General features: G+C 42.1%; 1 protein-coding gene across 4 annotated transcripts in view; it reads right to left on the reverse strand.

Annotated features, from left to right (window-relative positions):
• The window catches only part of BACH2 (BTB domain and CNC homolog 2), a 180104-nt gene that overhangs the window by 64141 nt on the left and 90481 nt on the right, over positions 1-25482 (reverse strand). For 3 of the 4 annotated variants that reach the window (XM_053381465.1, XM_053381466.1, XM_053381467.1), the window contains exon 2: positions 16185-16339. The exons of the other annotated variant lie outside the window; for it this stretch is intronic. The gene's annotated coding sequence lies outside the window, so the exon portion shown is untranslated. The remainder of the gene's footprint in view (positions 1-16184; positions 16340-25482) is intronic. 4 annotated transcript variants of the gene reach the window in all.

Here is a 25482-nt window from a genome sequence, read left to right on the forward strand (position 1 = left end):
CTGCAATATGAGGATAATAAATAATACTGGCCTACATTACAGGGCTTTAAAAAGAATTAATATGATAATACACTGGAAGTGCTCTGAATGCTAAGGAAGCACTGTAACAATGCTGATATATATTTGTAAGCTTATAAAATAAAACTGTACTATTTACAAGATGCAATTCTTGGGGGAAAAGTCCCTACTAGTAGAACACAGATTGAAGACTGAAGACTGAAAGCGTCACGCACACACTCTGCCACTGTCCTCTGAAAATCTCTCCCAAAAGACAGGAAACATCACACTACCAACCTGGCAAAGGTCTCGATAGAACCATGATCACATATATGTCATGTATATGGACAATTCCAGCCAAGCGCTCACCCACTCATTTTCTTAGTTTCACATATGTTTACCAAAGTTGCATGATTTGCAGTGCATCCAGTATCTCAGCTTTCGCAGAGGTAGATTTCTAACTTTTCGGAAAGTACGGTGGTTGGCAATTACTGTTGAACTAGGAAGAGAAGAGGATAGTGGATGATTGACTAGATCTCTCTAAATGTGACTCCATGCTACAATGGCTTGTGTTACTCTCCTTGTATCTGATCCTAAGGGGTGAGCAAGTGAACAAGATCATTAAAACAATGAGACACAGTAGGCATCACAGCTTATGTTCAGAATGTTGAAAGCCCCCCCCCAAAACAAATGAATTCAATCTACACCACAAGTATCACAGCAATTCAAAATTGTGCTCCTAAGCATTGGGGGACAGTGTAGGATATTGGCACATAGGGTTGCAGTTTGAACTTCATTAGGTCGTATGTAAATAATGATCTTTCACAGGGGTAATTTCCTGGACATGTGGGTTTGTCATGGTCCAAAACATCCAACAGAAACATAGTACATGGGTGACTGATGTCTTCTTTCTTTTCTGGGAAGAGTCATAGGTGGGATTATGGTTATACATTAAGCTCTGCATTAAAAAAAAAGCTCTACAAGTTTTCTTAAGACACGCATTCTATGGGAAAGCATTCTATGGAAAAATATTAGTCCTTTGCTGCTTTTGTATCATTTAAAAAAGGAACAAAAATGCAACACTTTGGCCACAGTGCAGCTTAAACTATATATAAATCTTAAGTCTTATATATCAATTTGAGGCTTGGGTGGGTGTTGTTTCTAATAGTCCTGGAGGATTCATTTTTCTATGTGTTATTAAAAGAGATGTTGAATTGCACAGAAGAGAGTGGGAGGGGGGGCAATTCCAGGATACTTTTTTTGTCTGTGACAGACCCCACATTCCTAATCATTTTGGTGTATATGCTTTTGTTGCAATATGTTTGACTGGGCTACAACCCTGGCTTACTGCCCATATCCTCTGCAAAACAGGCCCTTTAATTCAAGTAACAGCAGCAGAGAGAATAAGAATGTATTCTGACACACACAAACTTGCAAAAAATTAAACGCAGAGGGCCCTGAAACGCTTTAACATGGTAAACTTCAGAAATGCACCAATTTCCAAACCCTGCAGCCAGTTGTACTGTAACGTCTTCTGCTTTATGCTGACAACCTCTCTTTTCCCCTCCACTCATTCAGACACAATGCCTTCAGGTCTGCCTAAGTAATGTAATTCACTGGAGTGGAATTCCCTCGATACCTGCTGCAGTACTCAGTGACAATATCATTTATACTCTACACTGTCATGCCATGACACTGATACATTGGCTTTCATCCCTCATTCACTGCAGAGTGTGCAGTTTCACCTTCCAATGTGCCCTTTCGCAGCACATGTGTACAAATTTACTCCATTCATCCCCAATTACAGAGCTCTGTTGAAATGCCCTCGTTGCATTTATATTCCGCACTCCTTATTTGAGAATTCCAATTACGCACAAGATTCTGCCATTAGCTGTAAGTGCTACACAGCATTCCTCAAGCAAGCATCCTTAGATTGTGGCCAGAGAGCAGAGATACACAGGCAAAATACATTATTATAGTGTGGCACTGCTAAATGCTGTATATTATTCAACTAAAGCGACACTGGCTGGACTGAGCTGCCGCCATCAAGCATTATGCGGAGATTAGGTCATCCACTGTGAATGGGAAACATCTATAAACCTCTGTAGTTCTTCTGCATACTGATGTGGGAAGCGGATTGCTGGTGGAATATGATCTTTGCTGCTTCTTTTTTAAAGTTAGGGGTTTGTATAGGTCCTAGACAGATATACACCCTTTTGCTGTATACCGCCTTGATACAAAGCAGAAAAGCAGGGTATAAGTATTTTAAACAATCAGGGTGATAGGCAATGTTACGCACACAGGTAGACAGTTGAAATCAACACACTTAAATAACTTATGTTTATTTATTTCAGTGGGTCTATTCTGAGTAGAATTTAGTTGGGTATAATCAATAAGTGAAAGAGTCATAGGCTCACAGGTGCTGTCATCTCTACTCTTCCTCTCTGGTTATGTAAAAAGCAACACCTGACCCAATACAATAGTAAGTTCATTTGAGCAGGATCTTCCTGAACCACCTGCCTTGTCTCCAGAATTGGGGGTGGGGGCGGGGGCGGGGGAGAGGAATAGACTGATAGAAGTCTGTGTACGGCCAAGACCAACTCAACCCCTTTCAGAGACGTGTCTGACTAGGCACACAGTAATTTCAAATGAATTCTGTGGCACGGAGCTAGAAGCTTAAATGCAAAAAGCGAGTTAAATTTAAGCATTTCCAATATTACTCATTTTATAGGTGACTGTTCAATTTGGAAAGGTTATAATCGCAAAACAGTCACCCATGCATAGAAATTTTATTAGCCAACTGCTTAAAATAGACTTCTGTTGCTCTCCAAAAACAAACATAAAGATATCCTAAGGTCTAAACTTCAAGTGATAACTGTATGTTCCCCCTCCAGGGTGAAAGAACAACTGAGAAGGATTTAGATTTGTGAAATGGCATGGCGAGGAGGATATTTTAAAACCCTCCTTAGCATCACAGTTCCACTCAAAACCAAAGGACTCCATTATTTGTTCAAAGAAAAATAGAAATGTCATGAGATCCTTTCACAGACCCGTTTTTTGTGTGTAGTTTGGCCTACTCATACAACCATGCTTTACATATGATTGCAACCAAACTACAGCTAAAGTAGTACATCGGAAGCTCATATATATTTATCAGTGTCTTGCCCATTACAGAGGGGAGGGGTGAACTCAATATGCAGTTGGCTATTTCTACAGGAACTCCCCCTCCAAATGCTTTTTGATTTATTTAAAACATTTCTTTCTTTGAAAAAGTTATATCTCACTCTTCATCGCAAATGACCATTCCAGAGTGAGTAACAGTAAGACATACTGGCTGTCCTGGCTTCTGGCTTAGTGGCGCGCAGCCTCACCCAGGCAAGGGGAGCCTTCATCCCCTGCCCAGGAGAGGCTGCGCGCGGCTAAGGCTCCCCAAGAGCCGTGCTCCCTTTAAAGAGCGAGCGGAGTGTGTGTGCGGCTCTTGGGGACTTTCCCCCGAGAAGGTAGAAGGGCAGCCCTTCTCCCTCCTCGGGGAAAAGCCCCCAAGAGCCGCACACACACTCCGCGCGGCTCTTTAAAGGGAGCGCTGAGCAAAGACTCCCGTCTGCATTCGCTCCATATCCCCATTTCCCCTTACTTTTTAGGAGGGGGAAAGTGCGTCTTATACAGCAAAAAATATGGTACATTAAAACCAGCAACTTAAAATCAGCATACAACAGCACAAAACAAGGCAGATAAATTACAAGAACTATAGAAACATCCAGTCAGATCATTGCACTGCACCCCAAGCTTGGGTGAATGAAACCATGTAGGTGCCAGGCATATCTCAGAAAGTGTGGGAGTTCCAAAGCTGAGCTGCCACAACCAAGAAAGCGTTCCCTTGCATCACTGATAATCAAACATGAGGAATAAGTGACACTGCCCGGACAGCTTCCCTGGCTGATCTTAACATAAAGGCTGGTTTACAGATGAGAAGGTGTTCTCTCAGGTAACTGGGCCCTGAGCTATTTAGGACATTCTGTACCAGAACTAAAGCCTTGCAAGTGCCACCCTGTCCCATAGCTAAAATCACCCTTCCTTTTCCTTTATCTTTTGGGTGGTGATGGGGATTGATATATCAAGCCACTTGCTTGATTTTTATATTATAATAATCATTCAGATTGTTCATCTCCTGATACAGCAATGTCTTCAGGAGACATATATTATTAAAGGGATACAATTCAAATCCCAATTACACAAAAAGTTAAAACACAACAAACAGAAACCCTGCAAGTGATCATATTCAACTTCTCAGATCTGTAATCGCCAAAAGTCCAAACAAACAAATTAACCAGCTAAGACAAATGCCCTCAAGTGTATTTTGCTCAAGGAGCACATTGAATGTGAGGGTTTAGATTGTTTACGTAGTTTTAATTGTTTTCTTGATTGTTTTTCTTGTATGTGTTCATTTCATTAATAAATGACCCATTGAAAGGTTGCCTGTGATGAAGGGCAGGATATAAATTCTACAAACAAACAAACAACAGTAATGAGAAGCAAACAAACCACTGTCAATTAACATGGCCACCATAGATTTAGAGATTAGGGTTTGTATCCAGTTATGTCCTTCTGTCTACCAAAGAGCCTTTGCTCTACCAAAGAGCATTAGCCTCTTCTAATGGAAGAGGTGGGGAGATGATTTCCCCTTCTCCTTGCAGAGCTGTGCATCACCTTCCATGCTATCTTGTATGATCCTTCAAACATCTGGAAGAGATTTTCAGAAGGCGCAAGAAGATGCAAAGAAGACAGGGAAATGGGCAAAGGCTGGGTCTTCTCTACCATCAGTTGAGGCATGAATGGAAGGACACAAGTGGATTCAAGCCTAGGTCTATAGACCTGTAAACAGAACCTCGATGTACAGAATGTACTGTACAGAATATCCCTGACTACCAGATGCTGGCAAAGAAACAACAGGTGATACCGGTCACTTTCATGCCCTGCCTACAACAACCATCTGGTGCCAATGCTTGATGGATCTTGGCTTTGTCTAGAAATGTAGGTTTTGCATCCAGATCCATGTTAAATGCACAATTGCACTTTGGGTGATAAATTTTACCCAAGAATACAAGGCTTCATAGCCACTTACGCCAAACCTTTGAAAATTATTTTACACATCCACAGTATTTTCCTTTTTTTTTTTTTGAGTAAGCAAGTTCAAATACTTTATCTCATAGAGAACAACTGCTATTTTAACCTGAAAACCCTCTTTCAATTCAACTGAGTTAGCTGCCAAATACAAAATATAGATCTTACCAGACAGACAGAGGCAGGATTGCAAGCCAGCCAACTGTGAGCATTTAACAGACTGACTATGTTTGGTCTACGGCTCCAGATTATATGAGTCTTTATTTTCAGTTGTACACAAAAGGGCAATAGATGGAAAGTCTTATTAAAACCACTAATTTTTCTTGTCCGCCCACACTTCCAACACCTACAAGGCAAGTAAAAAAATGCAACAAAGACAAAGAGTGGGGGGGAAACCCAGACTGATGGCTCACTTAAAACCAAACCAGAACAAGTCTCTTCCTCTCCATCTGCCCTCGCCACCCAAAAACGTAGTTGCTTCTTGATGAACAGATATAGGGGGTGGAAATGTATAGAGCTTGGGTTTGAACTAGATATGATGGTGACAGATCCCTGTGTCACCATCAGACTTGCTGAAATCACCTAGGAAGCAGGAAGGAAATGTATGTAGGTAGGTCCGGTTTATGAACCAAAAGGGGGCGGGATGCGGACAGAATATCCTCTTTCTCATTGCTTGACTCTTCCAACAGGTTATTTCCCCACAACTAGAGACTCCAGCGCTAAAAGGGAATCAGTCTGGGTTCTGCATTCCTCACCTGAACACCACTTTTGCTCCTTATAATTGGATCTCCTATCTCACTCTCTTTCTACTTTACTGGAGCAGTTCTCTGCCCACATGAATCTAGGTCGCCCTTGAGGACATGAGGTAAGGGTTTCATGCAGGCTAGAGGTCGTCTAGGATTGGCTCCATTATGGAAATCTCTGCTGTAAATTGATACATGCAGATGCCAAAGCAATAATCGGCAAAAGCTGCAGAAAACATGTCAAGACGATGAGGTGATATGTTAACGTTTGCTCTGAGGGAGGGGGGAATCCCAAACTATACATGATTCCCTGCTATATACCTATATGATCACTACTGTTAATCAGAGCACTGAGGAACATGCTAGTCAGTATCTGTATTAGATTTTAAATGGTTCTCGTATACAAACTTGTTTTTCATATGTTTTCAATGGTAACATTTTAAATGATTGCTTTGAGTTGTTTCATAGGAAGTGATTCATAAATGGAGATGAACAAATAAACATACACGGACAGTCAGTAAAACATAAAGCCCCGCCGTAAGGACGGGTAGCATTGTATTTCAAATGGAAAAGGCTGAGGTTATGTGGAAACACCGCATAGTATGCAGTCACTTTCAAGCCCTTTTAAATACCCCTTATTTCAGCGGCAGCTATTGAAGAAGGCTCTTAACTCTTCCACTGAAATTACCGTAATTAGTTGTCCAAGTGCTTAACTTTGTCTGGATTATGCACATTGTAAATAGTTAACAAAGAAGCTGCCGAGCAACTTATTGCTGGGGAGTTTTATGAATGGTCCACCCATAAACGATGTACAAACTTGCCTTATGGCTGGTTAGAGAATATCTGTCTATGTAGTCCAGTATGATTCATTCTGGCTGGCAGAAGCTTTCAATGTCTTTCACATCACCCTCTACACAATATTTTCCCCCAGTAATGATAAGGATTAAACCTGGGACCTTCTGCATGCAGATCTGGTGCCGTGAGCCCCTGAGCTATGGCCCCTCCCAGAAAATAGATTACAGTGAGAAGAAAAAACCCCAGCAGTCATAATCGTACCTGAAGACACAGAAACATTGTACAGTCAAGCATGATGCTGGGAATAAATACTGTACTTCAGAACTTGCTTTGCAAATTAGACTAATTTTTAATACATATGACACACAACACCGTGCGCCTTTCCCCCCATTGTGGGTCTCATGCATACCTAATTTTTTTTCTTTCCGTGAAATACATGCATTTCAGAAGCAATTCTCTTTTAACACGCACATGACTAACTTCGCTTACATCTTCTGCCTATTTAGCAGAAACCCACCTTGAGAGCAGACACAGTTGGATGAAGACAGTTCAGAAAGCCAGCTTCCCCCCCCTTAACCCCCTTTCTGAAATTGCACATTGTTATGTCCATTGACCTTCCATTATGACATGGCTTAATGTGAACTCTCCTCTAGTCACTGTAAATAAGCTAATGATTAATCAGGGCCAGCCCAAAGCATTTTTTTGCCTGAGGTAGAGTAGCAAATGCCTCCCACCCTGCAAATTAAGCTATTTTGGCACCTGAGGCAAAAAAAATCCCACAAGTTTCTCTCCCCCAGCAGCAAAAATGACATTAATAAAATAACTAACCATTTGCTGCTCTTTCATAGCACTGAAAATCAGCTGTCTGATGTGGCTGCCTCACTTCACCTACTGAGAAGAGATGGCTGTGTGCAGGGATTGCGAACCTTTTTGGGCCTTCACTCACTTGCCCAGATTTAAATGTTTTGTCCCCCTTAGGGACAAAACAGGACTAAAACTGACCCTTCCCACAGAGCGCAATGCCAGGATGAATGAGGGGATTAACAAACGATTACTGTAAAAGCACTTAAAACTAGAAGTGCTATATAATAAATTAACAGCAGCAGCAACGTGCTTTCTGAAGATTATTTCATGTTGTAGAAGTTCCAAATACGTCTGGTATTTGTAGCATTTAGAAGTGTTATGAAAAATGGGTCACATCTTACTCAAGCTGCAACCACAATGCCCTCAGATCAGACACTAAATGACTGTACAGTATGGGACGAGCACAGAAGGAAGTATTGAAACTGCAGTAAAATTAAAACTTATGTGGTGAGAAGAATTTGAGTTTCACTGGCTAAGGTTAGGGAAAGTGGATTTCACTAGTATCGTCTTTTTAAGTAATCTTTCATTGAAATTGTCTTGAAATAAATGACTAGCGCTTGGCATGTGAAGGATTCTATGGGAAACTTTACGGTCCATAAAAGACAGCGAGTGACCTACAGGGAAATGTTCATCACTGGGGCAAGATTTATGGAGGGCCAGCTGTGATTATTTTCCCAGTGCCTCTATCTAACCCTGGCTATTATTAGGTACAAAAGAAACTACCACCACAAACCATTTTAAAATATACTCTTTTGTTGTTGTTGCTACAGTCTCGAAGCAAGTATCTGAAGCTTGCAATTTTTGGCTCTTTCCCCACGGAGCTCTCTTTGCCCAATGCCAACGTATGAAACTGCACCCCTTCTAGTTACCTCCAACATTGTGTGTGTGTGTGGGGGGGGGGGTCCTACCAATCTGGGATGTGAAGAAGTATACACAGGTTGCAACCTGAAAACGCTACAAGCAGCGTCTGGTAGGCAGCTGGGGGGCCGGGGGAGAAATAATTTAGCATTACAGTAACTTAAGGGACATTTCACATTAGTGTTAGGACATGGAGAAAACGACTGGAAGCAGGGAACAAAAGCTAGAATATTTAAAAGCATCCAATATGCACAGTGAAATGGCTTCCAAGCTTTAATTTTATGTTCAGTGGGGTTACAAATGGCATTTATCTTAATTTAGTGTCTGCATAGTGCAGTTTCCAGCAAAGGCATAAAAAAGGGAAATAGCAGTTTCTCACTATGATGCTGTCCTATTTCAAGTGTCAGCAGTTCCATTAGCTTTATTATCCTGTATGACAGTGACAGATGGCTGACCGTTCAACACCTTCCGATAACATTATATATGAAGAGTTATTGAGCCCATGTCTTCCCCTTGCAGAACAATTTCCAGCACACATCTGCAACCATGCTGCTCTGATCCAGCTCTGCTTGAGTATATACATCAAGAAAGATTCATGCAAGACCTGTGCAAGAACGTGGATGGGAGCCTGCTTTCAAATGCACGTCAAAAAAGGGCAACAAAGCATAGATTGGGGGAGTGGGGGTTAAAACTTATTTAGTCCAAGGCTTGCATTTCCTTGTGGGCAACTTCCAAGGGGCAACATGCAAAAGTGAGTTGAACCAGAAGCAAAAGTGGGCAGAGCAACAGATGTCATGTTTACTTTTTGTCCAACAGGCTACAGTCTAGCTACACAGAAGTCAGAGGCTTATCACAGTTTAAGGACATACGTATTCTCACCAGGCAAAAGCACTGATGGAGGGTGTATAGTAGAGCTGGGGAGGGGGCAAAGCCTTGGGAGAGTCTTGAGAAACGGATAAGAAGAGAGGCAATTTGCATGGTTTGGCCTAATCTCTATGAGGGCTGCTGTTACTGCTGCAGTTCTGGGTTATAATATCTCAGATTAAAGACTCCAGCAGCAGCTCTCATACAAACCAGGCTAAACCATACCAACTGCTCCTGCCTCTGGTTAAAGCACCCAATTCCTAAAGTTCTAATTTTCTGCTGCTAAATCTGGTGTTTTATTATTATTATTAAGCATGAGTTTAAAAGGACTGTTTAATATAAGTATAATTTTGAATGTATCAATATGATATGCTTTTTGTCGGGTTCATGATACGCCGATTGTGGACTTAACGTTCTGCTCATCTGTTTTGAAACGGATTGTGATAAATATTTCGCTTTACATTGTTATCCTGTTCTGTAATGTGGGTTGGTAAATTATACTGTGGTTAATTTGAATCCTGTTTCAGGATTTTTATTACTGTAGCTTAATTTCTTATTTTTAGTGGATTGTCCAGTCTTAGTTTAATATTGTATTTATTAACCTCAGGGGTTTTGGAGAGCCGACTGAAACATTAACTCAGGGATGTAGAAGCTCATGCCCAGGGGCCAAATGTGCCCCCCCAGCCTCTCCATCTGGCCCTTGGGACTCTCCCCAGGCCACACCCCTCAGGGGTCCTATTTCACACCTTGAGTGTTTTTGCCTGGCTGGAATGCACAACCCCAATTTATACTATTCCCATATGCTCTAAACTGAATTGTTAACTGACTGTCTTGGAATGCTGCGGTGATACATTTTATTATGCATATTCTTGTCAATTGCACTTGGTTCAAAGGCTACTGCAAGCCACTCTGGGTGCTGTTTATCAGGGAAAAGGTGGCACACCGGTAAACCGACGGTGGTTGTAACAACTATTTTTCTGGCGCTGCAAAATAATAATAATAAAAAAGGACTTGTCCCTTGTGCCCACCACCACACTTCTAATGGCAGGGGCAGATGGAACTCAGCTGGCCACAGAAGAGGATCTTATGAGTCAGGCAAGTTTCATGCGGGTGGGGATGATTAATATATAGTCTGGTTGCAGTCTTTTCAGAAACTACTTCAAAGTGCTGGTTTTGATCTTTAACGATGAAAAATTTAGGGAGCTAGCACTTTGAATTGAGCCTGGAAACAAAGCGGAAACCAATGTAGATGGCATAATTTTGGAATTATGTGTACAATCTGCCAGTTCTAGTAATATCCTGGCAGCCACATTCTGCCCCAGATGAAGCTTCCTATCTGTTTTTAAAGGCAGTCCCAACATCAGAGCATACAGGGTGACTACAGTGGGAATGACGCTGGCAAGGTCTGACTTCTCAAGGAAAGGATGCAATTCACATACTGATAAAAGGCGTCCCTGGCCGCTGCTGTTGGCCATTCAGGATCACCACTAAGCTGAGAACTTTTTAAGAAAGAGGAGCACTACCTGTCCAATACAGATTGGACACCTATTCCTAGATCACAAGAAACCTGAATCAATAGTGCATTGTTCTCGTCTGGATTAAGCTTCAGTTTGTACAACTCCAACCACTTCGAAACAATGTCAATTCCCACGCTGTGGTGTAAAAAAACAAAAAAAAAAGGTGGGTGGGGTGGGGGAGACACACGTGTGAAATGTGATGTGAGAATATACATATGTGTGCAGTCATCAGCTAGAACATGGGTAGTTCATACTGCGGATTCAGCAATAATCCTTGGGGTCAGTGTTACAACCAGGAGGTTGAGATCTATGCATGCTAGTATGCATAGATACTAGTATTTTCTTTGGGAAGTGAGGGAACATGTTGCAATTTTCTGAAAGCTGCGAAACCGAAACTGCAAAGGGTCATAGCTCAGTGGAAGAGCATCTGCTTTGCATGCAGAAGGTCCCAGGTTAAATCCATGACATTTTCAGGTACAGCTGGGAAGGTTCTCTGCCTGAAACCATCAAGAACCATTGCCCATTTAGTGGAGACAATACTGAGCTATAAGGCACTTGCTTCCTTGTATAAGGCAGCTTCCTATGTTCTTCAAGAATGATGGATGATTAAACCTTAAGAAGCCTCAAGGTGCTCTCAATGTTACTGGCACTATATAAAAACCAACACTATACTTTTAATGTTATATGATGACCTTAGCATTTTTTTCAAAAACGAATTTCAACATTAAAAGTTAAGTGTTGTTCAAATGCAAAAGCAACCAAAATGCTTCAAGCTACAGCTCAGAAGGCAATAATCTTGTAACGCTATGTGAAATGGACTGCTCTGAAGCAAGAATGCAGCACTTGCTAAAAGTAGCCATAATGACAGCATTTGCTGGCTCAAAACCCACTCGTTTAACACACACACACACACACACACACACACACACACACACACACACACTATTCCGTTAGGCACCACTATGTATGATTCATGCTTGCCATACACCTTTAATCAGCTTCTTTGTTCCGTTAGCACAAAGATTTAAGCACATTAATTCACATCCTAAGTGTCTACTCTGAAGTACTGCCTGCAATCTGAAGTACAGTGGTGGCTGTGCCAGCATTATGTACTGATTTTCAACCTTGCACTGGCGTGTATGCAGCCTGCTTTCCTCTAAATATTCCATTTGCCGCTGTGGCATGTTCTTGAATCAGGCCATAAATCCTTCACCAAATCTGAATCCAAAGATGGTTATCCTTGAATAGTGTACTTGATACTTTCCAAGTACAGAATAGGCTTAGAGATGCTGGGCCCCTTCAAATGTTACATGGTGGACACATGCCACAGCATGCACATGGGAGCCTGGAGCTGTACAATGCACAAAGAGAACACACACGCCCACACATGAACGTTCCTGGGTACACATAAAAGTGGTTCACTTGCACATCTGAATGAAAAGTGCAATGTGTGAAGCCGTTTTCAAGAAAGGGGTAGTTTAAACTTGTGCTAGGGAGACCAGGAGTGTGAATGACAGATGTCCTTATACAGAATATTTCACGTTCCTGAGCATTGATCCAGTGCAGTTTTCATTCTACAAATTCTTTCTGGGTTATCCTGGTAGAATTATCTGAGCAGCTGCAAATAATCACATGACCCCCATGACTATGAATAGTGGGCATCACAGTACCCAGCCTCGTCTAAAGTAGCAGCATACCCAAAGACAAAAAAAGATCCCAAGTATTACAAGTGGTTCTGGTGGCACTTTCCAATTTACAAAAACCTGACAGTTCTGAGGTCATTTACATTCATAACGGAATTGGGAAGCTTCAACTAAAAGACCCAAATCTGGGAAATATAGGTCCATATTTTTGTGAGCTTATCAGCAAACTGCACCAATGCGCATGAGATTGTGCCAACCTAAACTTTGTGTTTCAAAGCTTTCTACAGTTGCCTTGAGTTGTGCTCCAATATTTTCACACTGTGGATTTAAGCTGTCCTCATTCCCATGCTTGCAAGCTGCTACTATAACACTGTTGTCTCTCTCCTTGACTCTAGTTCACTTTCACTCCTTCCTTCAAAAACAACACAATCACCAACACTGTCAGAAATCTCTTGTGGGAGTTTAAGGCACATTCCAGCCAAGCAAAGTACTCGGGATACAAAGAAGGGTCAGTAAGGTGTGTTTTGAGAGCCAGATAGGAAAGCCTAGAGGGCCACATTTGGCCATAAGATCTGAGGTTCACAAACCTTGATAAATATAAGAGCCACAGTAGAACTAAAGCAAATACAATAAACAGTGGCTACACTGGGACACATAGGTCATACAGGCAAAGCAGGGTTGGGAAGAATAGGATGGGCAATGTTAAGTCATGCTCCATCAATTTAGGCTTTTTGTCCATGTGGAAGACAGGAAATAGGAATGAAATGACGAGCTGTCTGGAGGCAGGGACACTAACACACACAAACAAGTTTCAAATTTTCTCTCATGGATAGCTTGACTTTTCTTGTTCCCCTTCTCACTCTTTTGACACATGCTCCTAAGCAAAACCTTTGAAGCAGGGAGCTAACACTGAACATGGAGCTCAATGGCACAATCTTCCTGTCCATAGTATAAGGCATATCCTTCCTTTTACTCAATTGTCCAATGGTACACTATCATTTTATTTAACAACAGCATTCACAGAATTGTAGAGTTGGAAGGGACCCCAAGGGCCATCAAATTCAGCACCCTGCAATGGTTCACAGCCGGACGCACTGACCCACTGCACAACAGAGGTGCCTCCTTTAACCATAACATGGTTGTTATGAGGACAAAATGGGTGGTAGTAGAGGCAGGTACCCTGCTTTATGAGAAAGAGTGGAGTATAAAAGTAGCAAATTAAGGGTGCAGCATAAAGGGAGTCTGTTTCACTGTTGAACTGTTCTTACGGTCAAAGTTCTTCCCGATGTTTAATCAGAATCTCTTTTCTTGTAACTTGAAGCCATTGGTTTGTGTCCTACCATTCATCCACATGTAGGACATACATAAAGCGGTGTGTGAGCAACACTGTTGCCTGTTGTCTGACAGTTCAGTGCGAGAGCACTTTCTAGTAATTATGAGCAGGCAAAAGAATGTGGAGTGTGAATACCAGCAGCGTTGATGTTCATCGCCAGCTATTTTGATTTTCAAAGTTTTGGATTGTATGAATGGAGGATAATGCTTTTCACTGGCTTTATGCGGAAGCCCTTTGCTCTCAAGATCCATTTGGAGAAGAGAGGGCCAGAGGGTTATTTTGTCCTTGTAACAGTCCATTTGAAGTGGATTACGTACGTTACAAATGGATTATTACAGGTTGCACGGCTCGTACAGGAATGTGGGAAAGCATGCAGACGTAAGCAATTTCAAAACAGCGCCCCAAAATTCAAGTCAGCTCTGGAAATTAAGCAGTAGAGGGGTCATATCTCATGTGCTTTCCATGTGGAAGGGCCTAAGCTGAATCCCCAACATCTTTAGCTAAAAGGGTCAGGTACCAGCTGAGGTGAATCTAAGGCTGACTGGAATACTACTGCCAATCAGAGTAGACAATGCTGGGATGCATAGACAGATGGCATAACCCAGTACAGTCATACCTCGGGTTACAGATGCTTCAGGTTGTGTGTTTTCGGGTTGCGCACCGCACCGAACCTAGAAGTACCAGAATGGGTTACTTCTGGGTTTCAGCGCTCGTGCATGCACAGAAGCACTAAATTGTGCTTTGGCCATGTGCAGAAGCGCCGAATCATGACCCATGTATGTGCAGACATGGCGCTGTGGGTTGCGAATGTGCCTCCCGCATGGATCACGTTCGCAACCCGAGCGTCCACTGTGTAAGACATGTATTCACCAGTTGGAAACAGTGGGAGAACTCCAGGCTGATACTGGTAAAATGCGCAGGGCCATATGATTCTCAGATGCGCAGAGGCATGTTATCTTAGCACTGCTCCTCCTGCATAACAAACAGCACTGTCTAATTTTAAAAAGCACACCCTCGTATTATTCTGCTCTCAAAAGCCCATCATATGAGTTGTCAACAGCTCAGAGAGAAAATAAGAAAAGCACTTGAAAAGTTGGAAGGTACAAAGGCAGAAATGAAGGGAGGTTCTATACCCGCTCATGTCCTCCATTTGCCCTGACTGGGGCAGTTCTATGTTGAAAAGCACGTGGAGCAACAGTCGCTGCATCAAATTCAGCCCTGGCATCTAATTAAATACAGCCCTTGTCACCAAGAAAGCAAAAAGAAAAGCAGAAAACAGAAAGAGGACAAGAATCCTGAGGAAATCAGACCACAGGCTTATCTAGCACAGCATTCTGTTCTCTCAGTGGCTAACCAGACAGCTACAGAAAGCCCACAAAGCAGGGCATGTGGGCAATAGTATTCTTCTGCTGTTCTTCCCTAGCAATTGGTATTTAGAGGCATAATGTTTCTGAGTAGGCATCACTAGGCATGATGTTGGGAAGCGTTCATCCTCTAGCCCAGCTCAAGGCTAGCCAGAAGTTTCTTGATACCCTAGAGCAGTCAGAGTAAGAGCAATCTCATGTGAATCAACAGTTACCTTCAGAACTCTCTAAGATGTCCCAGAAAATCCTGGGGGTGCACTCTGTATTTATGCAGCAAGAAAGACACATTGGAAGTCACCAGAGTATATGAGTTCCTAAATCCCTACTTTGATTTTGCTTCGGAATAATAAGCTAAGCACCATTTGAAGTGTGCTACCAAAGGCATCCATCTAGTGTGTTTACGTAGTACACATTTTATATGCAACTGTTTCATTAGGGATAGATTCAAGCAACTAGTTTCTTCTGTTAACACACACTAGCTACTTGCACAGAAATAAGTAACCGGGAATCTGCCATGTAGCTAGCTCTGTATATTTTGGAAGCTTCGAAAACCCTGATTTCCCCAAAATGCCAATACTTGGGTACTGAAATGCAGGAGTTGCCACACTGTATTTTTTATTGGGGGGGGGGGAGATGTCTGGCTGAATCTGTAGGCTGTTTCTGAGAAGTGATTTATCAGTACAACCTCTCCACACCTCAACTGAAATATTACCCTGTTTTGCGCATATATATGCACAAACACACACCACATCAACTTAGCCTACTTTTGAGAAAAAAGTCTAAGCTAAAAAAGCCTAAGCTATTTATAAAGTACTTTGTGACAAGTTCAGCTGTGGCAGAAAACATACTTAGGAAGCCCACAAATTGACAAAATTACATTCTCCATTTAGTTTTTAAAGAGACAATAAGTACTTCAAGATCAATTTATTCACAGTCTAATGTTATCTGACGAATTACAGCTTTTAGGATGATTTAACAAGTGCTATATGGATCCCCCCCCCCACCAGTTGGGAAAAAACCCCCACTTCTTTGCATAGTTTTTTTGTTTTGTTTTTGATGAAATAGGAATCAAAAGCAGGACTTACATGTAACTTTCCCAGGATCTGTGCTGGCTAATATTCTCACGAAACAGGGAAGTGGACAAATGGAGAGATTAGTAGGTTACAGCAATCCATTAAGATAAGAACGCCTGAAGATTCACAGGGCAAGCTTCTGGCAGCTCAGCTTCTCTGGTGGCAACCTAAACATAATGAAACATCAGGGCACATTTGAGAAAACAGGTTTGCATTGGCACAAGCATCCCCTTTCCCCTACAAAATTTTATAATCTCATAATGAATTAAAAGCTATACATTGAGCTTCTGTTCTTCAGTGGCATTAAAGAAATGAGTCAATCAATAAGCATTCTCAGGATGTTCTGATAATGAGCAAAGCCAGAGTCTCTCTCTCTCACACACACAAATCCACAAAAATTACTAGCCCAGCTAACATTTCTTTAAAAATTTGCTTGTCTAGTTATACCTACCTGTGTTAGTCATTTGTGGCCTACATAAATGTTTCAGTAGCTTAGCTCTGGAAGATTCCAAATGCTGTTCTGTACAGGCACATAACCTGTCTGTGATGCACCACAGAAAACCACAAAGAAGAAATTACTTTCTGTAAGCATGGAACATAGTGCCTTGTACACTGGGTCATCTACTATTGTCTGCCAATCTATAAAGTAAGGTGGGGCAGAGAGCCTGCATAAATCATTCTCAATAAATACAGAACTCAAGTTCTACCTGGATGGTAAAAATCTTAAATAATTTGTAGAGAAAGATGAAAAGCACATATCAACAAGTCCATGTGTAGCAAAAGTAGTAGTGTGTGCGTTTGTCATAACAGAGCCCCATTTGATTTTTCCAGTCAAATTACAATTGTTCTGGGAGGAAGGTTGGAATGGAGGTGGGAGAAACTTGAGACATGATGGGAAAGTCTGTGGCCTAGTACAGATGTCTCTGCTGTTTCACTCCAGGCTTTATGTGAAAGCTAACACAAAAACATAAGAGCAGCCCTGCTGAATCAGGCCAATGGCCCATCTAGTCCAGCATTCTGTTCTCACGGTAGCTGCCTGGAGGCTTGTAGGCAACCCACAAGCAAGATTCAAGCACAAGGATTCAGGGAAGAAGATTCTAGCCAAGGCTTCTTTCTGGCATGCCAGATATCTATATGTACACACCTTTTTCTTTTTCAGTGCGTGGCCATTTCATAGCACGGGACAGTCTTGACGTGGCAGAGCCCAAACATAACTTTGCCACCTCAGTGAGAACCAGGTCCACCCTGTTCTTGGAAGGTGTGATTGATGTTCACTGCTGTAGAAGCCTGGGACTGCATCCCACACATTTCATTCCGTTTCTGCAAATGTCTCACTCTCTATTTCTCTCCCTGTGTTCCCCAGATATCCTTACACTATACTGAGTGAGCCAGAGCATATTAAGTTTAACACATGACCTATAAAATGAAAGCAGGAATTTCTCTGCTCAGGGGTCAGGCTAGGGTAAGTTGTAATCTAACCTTGTCCTAATGCTTTGCTAAACATCTGTGTCTAGTCTTAACTCCATCCCATGCTTCTGTTTTATACAGCTATTCTTATTCTGAAATGTGGGAATGACTAATAGAAATAATTTCGTTACACACACCAAAAACACACACCAAAAAACAGGCACAAGGAGAACATACTCCCATTGATCAAGATTTGATGTAAAACACCTCCACCCAAATATATATGAATCCTTTTCCTGCATTGGCTTCACACTCCAAGCCACACAAACAAGGTTGGTACAACAGAATGCAGCTATATGCTCATGGAGGTAGTTGTAGATGTAGATCATAGGTCAACAAAACTGAGTATCGAGAATAGGCTTCCCACAAATCTCTAGAAAGCAATGCTCATCTATCTACCAATGTCTGCTGCTCCAAATGAGTTTGGTTTGGCAGAAACATTGTTTAAGATGTGTGTTCTGCCTTGAGGCTATTCTGCCACAGCTGGAGGCTACTTGTTTGGGAAAATAATCTGGAAGAATGAAATTGCTGAAGAGGAGTGGGACAGGGTGGAAGAAAAAGCATTATCTTCCACCAGAACAGGCTTCTAATTCTGCCCCCTTCTTCCTTGAACAACCCATCACTTGCTGATTAGACCTGTTCCAGAAACTACCATGACTTCTGAAAGTTATGCACTAAACCAGCAATACTGATCGCTTCAAATGTTGCAAGATCACCATGGTATGGACTGTGATTTCTGTTTCAGCCTGAATGAACTCAAGCAGAAATTAGAATTAATGAAGTGGAAATGAGACACTTTAAAAACAAAACACAATAAAGCAGAAGATGGCATAAGTAGAGAGCGTCCTTTCAAGCAGCAATGCATATTTATATAGGGCACTCCAAGTGCTCAGAGCATCTCACATATATCATCTTAAGATGCTTCACAACATCCCTTTAAGACAAAGCAAGGATTACTGTTCCTATATTTTAAATAATGCTGGTTTGCAACAATACACATGACTTGGCTTGTAAAATGCAGTGTATGTTGGGCTGACCTTAAAAACCACAAAGGAACTTCAACTAGCTCAAAAATGCAGCAATTCAGCTTCTACCTGGAGCTCTCCACAAAGCCTCCAAACCACCAAATTCTTTCTGAACTTCACTGCTATCAATTTATGCTAAGGACATGGTTCTGGCTTTAAAGTCCTGCAAGCCTGAGCGCGGACTACTACAGGAAGTTCCCTAAAATCAAGGGGAAAGACACTGCCTCAATTGCTACAACTATGATGTAATGGACAGATTCTCTGTCTTCCTCCTTACTGGTGAAGTAGGACCACTGAGATATACCACACCCATGTAATTTTCCCTCTAGTAGCAACATCACTATGCTTTTATGACCTTATTCTGAACACACAGAAATTCAAACAGGTATCTTAAGGTGGGGAAAGGCTGTAAAAATCCCTGAGTTTCTCAGACGAAGGTCCCTGACTGAACATATGTAGAATGAACACACACGCGCACACGCACACACACAGTGTGTCCAAGAGTTCACTTAGCTCATGTGACCATATAAAAAAGCTCAGCCCTAGCTGGAACTGCTTACAGACACATCGGGGGAAGGCTTAGCAAGTATATAATAGGACCCTGCTTAGTTTTTAGTTTAACTGGATCAGGTCACTTCCCTAAACTTAGTCAAAACAAGCTGTGAACGTTTGAATTCCTTTCTGCATCAAACAGCATTTGAGGAAATGTTTGGCACATTCTATGCTTAACCTCATTTTGAGGAATAGCAGGCCTGGAAATTTTGAAGCCAAAAAGTTCTTTTTCCTGGACTGAAGGTAGAAATGGAAGCGCCAAAACAAAAAACAACAACTTTTTTTGGGGGGGGGGAGGGCAACTTGATACCTTTAAAATTCATGGCAGCCCAGCAGAAGACAACTGAATAGTTAACCCAGAATTTCAACTGCCCCGCCCACGGATAAAGGTGTCCGGGTATTTCAAAATGCACAGGCTTTGCCTGAGACCCTGGAGAGCTCCTGCCAGTCAGAGCGGGCAACACTGGGCTGACCTGATATAAGTCAGCTTCCTATGTTCCTGTATCGCTATATTTGAGGAACTGGTCACAGTTTGCTAGCAGAATACATGCTTTGCATGTAGAAGATCCCAGGTATCTTTAGTCAAAAGGATCATCTCGTTCAACCTCCTGCAATGCAGGAATATTTCACTCCAAGTGGGGCTCGAACCCATGACCATGAAATGAAGAGTCTCATGCTCTACCAACTGACCTATACCTCAAAAACTATAAGGCATAATATTTTTTTTATTCACACCAGTGACTTTGATATGTGAGATAATCCAATGCAGCAATTTTAATCAAAATCTAAGATGTAGTACCTATCACCCCCTTTTTAATGTGGTGATCTGTCGAGGAACAAACCCACTGAAGAAGATAACAGTGGTTACCCAAACTTTGTTGCTGGATGCAAAGGGGGCCACAGTTCAAGCTTCAGGGCCCCCAAAATGCAGGTCCGCAACTGCCAACAACTACTTGGAATTCCAAGTTAATTGAAGCAATAAACTATTTACATTTTATCTAGATAGAAATGTTCAAAATTAAGGGGTATGGGGCAGCTGTGAGTGAAGACATGAATCACCCTATTGGCTTTGCTTTCGCTAATGGCGCCTCCCGCTGCACACGTGCCTCTGGCGTGAGACTTCCACTCGCATCCTGGGGCAAAGTTCGCAACCAGGAGCAACTACTTCCAGGTTAGCGGAACTCATAACCTGAAGCATGCATAACCAGAAGCGTTCGTAACCAGAGGTACCACTGTATCCATGTATACCAGAAGAATGTGGGTCAGGCCAAGAGTGCCATAAAACTGGAGCTCTGCCCTTAGGTAGCATAGGATGCATGGAAAGTCTTGTTGACAGAAGGTGCACAGCAGCAGTTTCTACTGAAAGTTGGACTGCGCTTGCACAAGACACAGCAGCGGGGAAACCTGCCTAAATTTGCATAGTAAGGGCTGGTGCTCAACGCATGGCTGTACCTCTGTAAGAAACCTTTCTCTGCTCCCTCCCTTCTAATCTTCCCACTCCCATGTATATTACTTCTTAATTGTTTTTGAAACACAGGCCCTCCCTAGAGTCGTGGGAGCATGGAATGTGGTTTGATACTTGTGTCTGTGCTTGGCTTGGCTTAGCTTGCACAGGGAAATAGCATACCTAAGCAAAGGGGCGGGGAAACACACCTAGAGACCAAAATCAAATCCATAGATTCCAACACTACTAGAAGAAATTTGCATATTTCATTTTAAAAACACATTGCCCTGTTTAATTCATTGCAATTTCATACACTTAATTCAAGTGTAATGCCCTGGTTTTCCCCTTCCCTTTCCAGAAATAAACATCCCTTTTACACAAAGACGTGCTGCCTCAGGAGTAGAGAAGTGTTGGAAACTGAGATGTGAAAGCTAAGAGCTAAACAGCACCTTAAACCTAGATTATGGGTGCTACGGAATGTGTAGGCACGCTTTTTATAACAAGAATACAAAGCTGAAAATGAATGAACTGCAGCTAAAATATTATGCTCATTTTCCACATGTTCTAGTCCTTCCCTTGCCCACCCCCCTAATATTCTTAAGAAGGTCTCTTCTGCAGTCTTCAGAGAGTACCTGGAAGTGAGGAAGCAGAACAAGGTCCTCCTTTCCTTCCACTCTGCAGTTTTAATCTGAAATCTTAGGTGCAGTACTACGCCCAGAGCTCATAAACTGCTCGCCGTAATGAAATTCCCTGTCACAAAATGCACCTAGAACAATGGGACTTTCTAACACTGGAGCAGAGACATTCTTTACAAGAGATAAGAAGATATACTGAAGTCAAGTTTCTCACTCGTGTGTCTATAAAAATCTGCAAGATACTATTTAGGACTTGTCTATATGGCAATTTACTGAATCCTATACCTGCACAACATGGATCCAAGGGCTTGTAGAGGGCCCTTCTAAAGGCAAAGGGACCCCTGACCATTAGGTTCCGTCGTGACCGACTCTGGGGTTGCGGCACTCATCTCGCTTTATTGGCCAAGGGAGCCAGTGTACAGCTTCCGGGTCATGTGGCCAGCATGACTAAGCCGCTTCTGGCGAACCAGAGCAGCGCATGAAAACGCCGTTTACCTTCCCGCCGGAGCGGTACCTATTTATCTACTTGCACTTTGACGTGCTTTCGAACTGATAGGTTGGCAGGAGCAGGGACCGAGCAATGGGAGCTCACCCCGTTGTGGGGATTCGAACTGCCGACCTTCTGATCAGCAAGTCCTAGGCTCTGTGGTTTAACCTACAGCACCACCCGCGTCCCGCAGAGGGCCCCTCTAACTCCTTATAAATTAGGCCTTTGTGCTAAAATAGCTATACTTGGGTTTTATTCATTCATCCTTTGTGTAAGCGTTTCATAGAATCAGATAATTTTAGAGTTGGAAGGAACAAGGGGTCATCTAGTCCAACCACCTGCAATGCAGGAATTGTTTTGCCCAAAGTGAGGCTCAAACCCACAACCCTGAGATTAAGAGTCTCACCTGCATTTTGTCATATATCAACCTTAAACCATCACCACCATCTTTATTAATTGTCTTTCACATAAGCTACATACAAACAACTAAAAATAGGTTAGAAAACAACTAAAGATAGATTTAAATAATAACAAATACCTAAAGCACAGACCTTTAAAAGGAAACAAAAACAGCCAACTGGAAAAGTTTCTCAAAACAAAAATGTCCTCAGTTGTTTCCATGAAGCACAAACAGTGGGTGCCTGTTGTATTTGCCATATTGCTTTATCACTGCTGTGTTTGCCACCCTTTTCGAGGAAGGGCAAGATACAAATTTAAATAATAATATGAAAGAGGGAAAGCAGTTTCTCACGTAACCCAGTCCCAAGCTTTATACATTCTTTTACATTAGGAACAAGCAACATTGCTGCAATGTTTCCCCTCCAGCTACACAGAAGAGTGGCATGGCTCACTGATGCAAGCAGCCACTTAGGTGCTAGGTGGGACAGGCAAAAGCAATAAAAGAATGGGGGGGGGGTCACACAGAGGGTCCAGGTATGCCAACCATGGCCAAACGCATGTTTAGGATTGCCAACACCATGCATTATTTGTTAGGTGTTAGATATGTTAGGTGTCATTTGTTAGTGGTAACATTTGCTTCTCCTCCAGATGCGATAGGTAAAAGCTTTGCAAATACTATTTACACTAGTAGCTCTGCTGGTGAATACAGGGATCCTGAGATTGAGTTAGCTGAGATGTTGCAGGCCTCCTGCAGGCTAAAGCTAAATCAAATTCAGGCTTAGCACAGAAAAATCGCAATAGTACACACAAGCCTTATGCTCCAATCCTCGGAGTGTTTGGTTGGCTCAGGTTTGAGCAGGTGGAGTACCTTAAGGACGGGACTGTTAAGTCACTGAATTCAATGCCATGAATGCAAAGCACCTATTTAAAACAACAACAATTATATGACCTCAAATGTAGTAACATCCTGTCTTTGCCAATACTTCCAACAAGTCCCATCAAATGCCGTAACTGAATCAGACAGCACTACAGGCAGTGAAATCATTCACTAGGAATTTGTTCTCCAATCCAAAAATTAGATGTGCCAGACAGTTCCAACTTCAGTTTCCTTCCTCCCTCCCCGCCCCCCTCCCCATAATTGCAGCAGGACTGGATGGGTTTTACTAAGAGGAATCTATGAGACTGCTGACGTCCAGTGCATTTTAGACTACCAATGAACGAGCAATAATAAATATAATGCACTTGTTTTTTCAAAGTTGTGATTTGTTTCTGTCTGTCATTCAGAAACATATTTTGCATCTCGGCTTCTGACTCACCAATTTAACATACACCCTGACTGAAATGACTAATAAAGGAAACTCAGCAAGTGCTACAGTTTGACTCAGTTGTTTCTTTAACAAATGAAAATATAGATACAAATTTCCCCAGTTATAATTGTAAAGGGAAAGATCTATACGTCATCTACTTCATCCTATTAGCTGGACTACTTTTATTACATAGATCCAAAGCAGTCTTCTGCCCAAGCTTATTACTGCTTTTCTGACTGAGCAGTGATGTAGAACACAAATCTGACTTCAACTATAAAGCAAAAACTATTCCTAAAAAGAACCTAACATGAAACCGAAACTCGGAAACTGCCATAGCATTGAATGCTTGAGTCATCAATTACTTTTCTCTATTAATAACCAATACTGACTCAATTTGGGGTTTTGTTTATTTCTTTTATTTACCTTCTGCTGACGTTTTAAAAACTCGTGGATAAACAAAACCATATAATTCCACACGTGCTCCCAAATCTGTTTGATTGAAGAAAACATACCTCAGAGTCAGATTTTGCTTATGCATTGACATTGTGAATCATACTTTAATACAAGAGAGAGGGGGGGAGAGAGAGAATATGAATGATGGCAATTGTGACAGAGACTATCTCTAGAATTGGATACCAAGTCCAAGTTTGGCTTTCTGGTGTAAGAGAGAGAGAGAGAGAGAGAGAGAGAGAGAGAGAGAGATATTACTATATTCCTTCACAAGTTTCCATCAAAATGAATATTTAGTCTTTAAAGTCCCACACTAAAGTCTCTTTCTGACAAGAATGAAAAATTCAGAGAAATCTTTTAGGAGGTAGTGACTGATTTCCACCCCAATGTTAAACAGGAGCACATGTACTGTATTTTATAAAAAAAAAAAGAAGTCACTCAGCTTCAAGTGCGCTGTATGAAAAATGCTTTACACCAACTAGGAAATATGTAGCACTACAGACATGTGTGTTGAGGTCAGAACTGGTGACCAATCTTTCCTAAACGACAGCGTACCTGTACCTGTTTTGTTCCCTGAAACAGGTGGCAACAGGGAAGGTTGGCTGCATGATAGAGCCCGTTCTTAATAGACACACACACGGGGGGGGGGCTTAACATATCTGGCAAGCATCCCATTTGATCATTCTAGAATCAGTTCCTGAACCCTCTGCAACTTGAAGGAGTTCCATGTGGTTCTCTGGCAGACACACAGCATGTGGAAATTTCTTGATGGTAGAAAGTTTAAGCTCCATTGCTTTGGCAGTTCAAATAAATCCAACACAGTAACAATTAACTCATGTGATGCCTATGATCAAGGTGGTGGGATTATTATCAGTGGTGGTCAGTAAGGTGGTGTTGCTCACCTTGTCTCCCAACACCACGTGTCCCTGCTGGTTACCAAGAAAGAGAGGTGATGGGGAGCTTGGCTTGGGAGAAGTACTGGATTGACTCTGCTAATCCAGAGGAGCACTGGATTGACTCTGCTAAGCCTGCGCTACGCCAAGCTTCCCACTGGTTTGCTTCTCCCCCTCTCAGTAACTGGCAGCAACACGCAGTGCTAAGGAGCCAAGTGAGCAATACTCGCAATGCTTGCAGCACCAACCTCTAATGGTTTTCATCAACACACTTTTGTGCTCGAGTCTCAATCTATATCCAAATGCAGGTTCCTTCATTGGATCAGGATGTATTGATGTCATAGCAGAGGGGATAGCTTGAGATGATGTTTGGTGAGAGAAAGGAACAGCAGATGGATTGGAAAGAGGGTTGTCGTTCCAGTTGTGTTTGCTACAGCTTTGAGAACATTGAGGGAAAGAACTGCAACAAAGCATTGGAAGAACAACGCAAGTAGACTGACCTAGAGGAGCGTGCGGAATAGGCACACATTTAAGGAGCTGCTTGTGAAGAAAGAAGAGAATTTTTGATTTTTACTCTTCCCTTGGTTTTTATGCACCCTTAATGCAAAGGAGGCAACTTCTTGGCTGGCGTTTGGAAGTCTTTCAGGTATC

The sequence above is a fragment of the Podarcis raffonei genome, chromosome 3 (assembly GCF_027172205.1).
Source record: "Podarcis raffonei isolate rPodRaf1 chromosome 3, rPodRaf1.pri, whole genome shotgun sequence".
Taxonomy (NCBI): domain Eukaryota; kingdom Metazoa; phylum Chordata; class Lepidosauria; order Squamata; family Lacertidae; genus Podarcis; species Podarcis raffonei.